Here is a 5379-nt window from a genome sequence, read left to right as displayed (position 1 = left end):
TTAAGTAATAAAATGCAAGCCATTTTTTCGTAAAATAGTTTTTTAAGGCTGTATTAGACGTACAATCTCCGTGCAAAGAAATTTAAATTTGGATATATTTAATATTTGCTCTTCAAATAGATTACATACGAAAGTTGTGTGTGAACAAGATTATATTTTTGATTAATAATTTTTTTGTTTTTGTAATTTATTTATTTTATTTATTATTATTTTTATTGTTAAAAATTAAAATTTGAAAAATGATAAAAAGATTTATATTTTTCTTTTGTAAGGGGAGAATGGGCATGAAAGCCGTTTTTTTAATGAAAAAAAAATTTAATCTGGTATTAAACAAATATAATCGCTTTCTTACTTAAGTGTACTCATTTACTTGTAAGATCCATTTAACAGAAAAATAATATTTAGTCATTAACAGCGATTTAATCAACATTTTTCATAAACAAAAAATTCAGCTCTTTCAAAACAATGTAATTTTGACAAAGCTATTACCTGTTTTGAAAGAGCCAAATTATATAAGCTTTAATACAAATAAAATCAAAATGTCATCCTTTCACAATTATTTTTTTATAATTTTTAAAATTAATAAATGTGTGAAAAATAGAAAATATAATATTTCTAATTAAAAACATTTATTGCAAAAAAAATGCAAATTTCTCTTGTTATCATGAAGAGCCTAGCCAGAATACAATTTGCACTGATATCTTCATTATTTGCAGAATAATTTATTAAACTATTACTTAATTTTTTGCGAAGTTTCACGCTATCATAATATTATCTTCGAATTTTGGGATACTTTGTACATAATTCATATTATATAGCAAGATATATTATTATTTCTAATTAAACAATGATATATTTATGCGATATAACATATTAGTACAACAAAAAATTATTAAAAAATAATTGTGACAGGATGACATTTTGATTTTATTTGTATTAAAGCTTATATAATTTGGCTCTTTCAAAACAGGTAATAGCTTTGTCAAAATCACGTTGTTTTGAAAGAGCTGATAGATGATTGAAAAGAGTGAAATATGGAAATTAAGTCAGTAAAATGCTTCAGTATAATTTAACCTAATAGCAATATAATCTATAAACCGGATTTTATAAAACAGAAATACATCAAAATCTATTTACCTACAATAAATAGAGATGCTCCTCGAAGAAAGAGACTGCATCTAAAGACAATCTTGTACAGAAGTATGCTGACAGAATCATATATTGACGTCACGCGATGATGACACTGAGCGAATGAAAGTGGACTGATTAATCAATACGATACATTTAAAAAAAGTACTGACATATTAAAATTGTCTGAATGGTACTAAAAAAATAGAAAGTCAATACTGAAAGAAAATAACATCCCTGGGTGTGCAATGAAGGAGTCAGACAAAGTAATAATAGAACTGGCTTTTTCATAACTCTCAATACCAGCTCTTTCATAATATGTAAAAAAATCTAATCACGGAATATCTGATAAACAAAGAATTTGTAATTACTTTTATTTTTTTTACATTTAATTATTAATTATTATTACATTTGTAATTATTTTTACATTTGTAGTTACGTTAATATATATAATATTTGATAAAAAAATATTTTTTCTAAAAGCTATAAATCGCAAATAAATGAAGAAAACTTGAAAATTTAAAAAAAAACTTACTTTTTGTAACGATAATTTTGCATCTCTTATTAGGATAACGTCATTTTGACGATGACTATCAAATGTTTATCGACGACAAGTTTTAGTACTGTTATCAAATGAAAATATTTTTAAATTTTTCATGATATTCAATATCATCAAAAATATGATATTAGTTGAAATATAAAATGACTCTTTCACAACATGTCTTTCATGCCCATTCTCCCCTATTTTAAATATTCAAAAATGCAAGTTTCATTAAGATTCACTGATTGGTTGCAAAGATATAGGATAAATATATATTTTATTTATTTACTGGACAATTAGTTCATGCATCGCAATATAATTCTATGTAAATAATCTTAAATATGTACTTTATATGTAATGTACTTTAAAAGATTGAGATTTATATATATACAATATATATACAATATCATTTATTTTATAATAGAAATATACAGGGTGGTCCATTTGAATCGAACGTCTTGAATATTTCGTTTATTTTTGATGATTCAAAAAAATGTTTCGAACGAAAGTGAAACGGTTTCGAGGAAGATGTATTTTAGTCATGTTGTTTTTTTTTCTAGGTAGAGATATCAAAAAGATATGAGGTCATCATCTCCACTTTTTAAAATGGAATTATATGATTTTTTTTACACAATCTGATTCCTCTAATTATTCTGCATATAAAAATATTAAGATAGTTATATCAAAAAACCAATAATTTACACTTAAATATTTTACACTTTATTCTGACATATTAATATAAAATGTTAAATACTTCGTAAATTATTAACTTTTTGATAATTGTATGTTAATACTTTTATGAACAGTATAATGAGATGAATCAGTTAGTGAAAAAAAACATCGTTGCTTTAAAAAAATATGTATGCAAAATGGATAATTTTTTAAATAAGCAACTTTCTTTCCACCATATATATTTTTATATTAGAGCACAGATTTAAAAAATATTCATTAAAATAACTTATGATCCAGATAGTAAACCGTAACGAAATTTATAGTTTTTTAAAAAATGATTTAAAATAATCTGTAATTTTTTCATAATTTTGTTATCATTTTGAAAATATATATAAAACATCCTTAAGTATAAACGTTTAAATTTTGATTAATCATAAACGGTGAAAAAATTATCTGTCCATGTGATAGTATGCATTCAGCGGCAATATTTTGTTTAGTATCTAATACAAGCCTGTTCAATTTAAGTTTCGAAACCAAAACGCAGTCATCGACATAAAAAAATTCAATGTGGGTAAGATTTTGGGGACTGTAAAGTGTTGATACATATCTAAGTGACGCTTATCAACAGTTTCTAGTTCCTAAAATCTTCACATAAAATTTTTTTATGTCAGTGACTTTGCGTTTTGGCTCCGGAGTTCAAATTGGACAGGCCCGATGTCATGGCACGTACGTCACACGACTGTATAATCGATGCTTATGATTAGTTAAACTTTAAACGTTTATACGTAAAAAATTACTTTATGGAAAAAAAATGGCTTGCATTTTTATTATTTAATTTTTTATGAAGTTTTAAGTTTTACGAAGTTTTGCCGATATAATATTATCCTCGAATTTCGAGATACCATGTATATAGCTAACAGATTTATATAAGAATAAATACAATAATAATTATAGTATCATGTTACAAGGTATTCTTATATTTAAAAAACTTGCTATGTAAAACATTGTTAGTAAAGAAATACATCAATGAAAAAAAAATTTACAAATATACATTTTGCATTGTATTGTGTGTATTTCTGCGTGTAGCAATTCTTTTGCAATCTAATTATTGATAATTATTAGCACATGCTAGAAAATCTCAACGTTTGTAAAAAATTTTTATGATAATATTGCAGGTTAATATAAATTTCTACATATAAAATGACTATATTTCGTACAACAATCGAAAAAGGATAAATATTTATTTATATTAACAAAGATTATAATAAATACCTGCACAAGTCTTTGGCAATAAATATTCTACGTATTATATATAGCAGTCTGATTACAATAGAATAAATGTCTATTTATTATGAATTTTGTAAAATATACAGAATGTCCTAAACTCTTTGACACACTACTTATGGGCAGGTAGATTAGAGTTAGACTAAGCTGAGTGAAAAAGTCCTGTATTATTTTGCAATTTTCGCAACAATTAACAAGATATTAATTTCTAAAAATTACCGAATAAACGAGTAAAATCGATGCATAAAACTTTAAAAATAAAAATTTTAAGATATTTTCAGAGTTCTTTATAAAATATCTTAAAATTTTATGTAAAAGAAAAATATCATATTCATATTATGAGATGGTTCTTTAGTAATTCGAGTCATAGAAATGTCTAATTTTTTTATATAATGAACTTGAAATACCGAATTTAACATATGCAAAATTCTAGGATAGATTTATAGAGAAAAAAGTGTTCAAACTGTAACTTTTAACGTATTAGTGACAGATAAGGAGGCACTTCTTTAACTAACTGCACATAAATATTATCATAGATTTCTCTAAAAAACGAGATTATAATAGTTTATAAAATTACGATTGTAATGATATAAAAAAGTAATAGATTAACGACCATTCTAGAAAAATATATACATGCATAAACTTGCATATAAATTTAATCTCAAAAAATAACGTTATCTTGTTTTCGTTTTGTAAAGATGTAGCTCTTATATGATTTATCATTATATATTTCATATTTCATTAAGATATACACGTAGTTTTGATATTTTATCCAAATATATACGTTTTAATATCTTATCCAAATTATACAGATATTTGCGATTTTGAGTGGACTCTAAGATATCTCAAATTTGCGGCACTTTACTAAAAAAAACTTTAAAGTTGTTTTATGCATCGATTGTAGATATTCTGCTATCATTGGTATACTGCTTAACGAAGAAAAATTGCGAAAATTGTAAAATGGAAGATTTTTCGACTCAGTTTAGTTTGCTTTACCTGCCTACAAGAGATGTGTCAAAAAATTTTAGACATCCCCTATATAAATATATGTCGCTATACACATGTGTGCAGCAAATTTATATATATATAATAAATTACTAATTCCATAATACCAATGTTAATTTTTTTGTAAAAAGAAATTAACAATTTTTTATATATAAATTTAAAACTCATTCTAAATTAAGATTCCTGGATTGCCACGGATATGAATCGTGACATAAGCGAAAAATGAGGTGTTAACTTTTGTTATATACTGTTTGTAAATAAAGATCATTAGTACAAAACGAAATAATGAAATCACTTGTAAAAATGGATCGAAACTATTCTTGTTTTCGCTAATAATCAGTAAATAATCATAAAAAGTGATAAAAGGAAAATGCATTTATTCAATGCGCAGGCCATTTTCACGTATCTTTTACTATTTATGACTGTCAGGAAGAAAGTACCGCTTTGATCCATTTATACAAGTGTTTTAAAGCAATCTCATTCTATTGTTCTATCCAGCTTCAATCGTTATGAGCCTGTAATTCCTATTTCTTATTGATTGTGTTCTCACATGTATGATCTAATAAAATTCATATTGTTTATCCAAATTGTCTTTATTGTCTCATGTAATAAAAATCAAATCTTTTTCTTACGTCACGATTCAACACGGCCACGACTACTCAAGAGATTTAAACAAGAAATATATTACTGCGACTAATAAAACTTCAAATATACATTCGCACACACATGTACGCACGCAAGCACGCACC

This window comes from Atta colombica, unplaced genomic scaffold (assembly GCF_001594045.1).
Source record: "Atta colombica isolate Treedump-2 unplaced genomic scaffold, Acol1.0 scaffold18, whole genome shotgun sequence".
Taxonomy (NCBI): Eukaryota; Metazoa; Arthropoda; class Insecta; order Hymenoptera; family Formicidae; genus Atta; species Atta colombica.
This window is presented reverse-complemented; position numbering follows the sequence as displayed.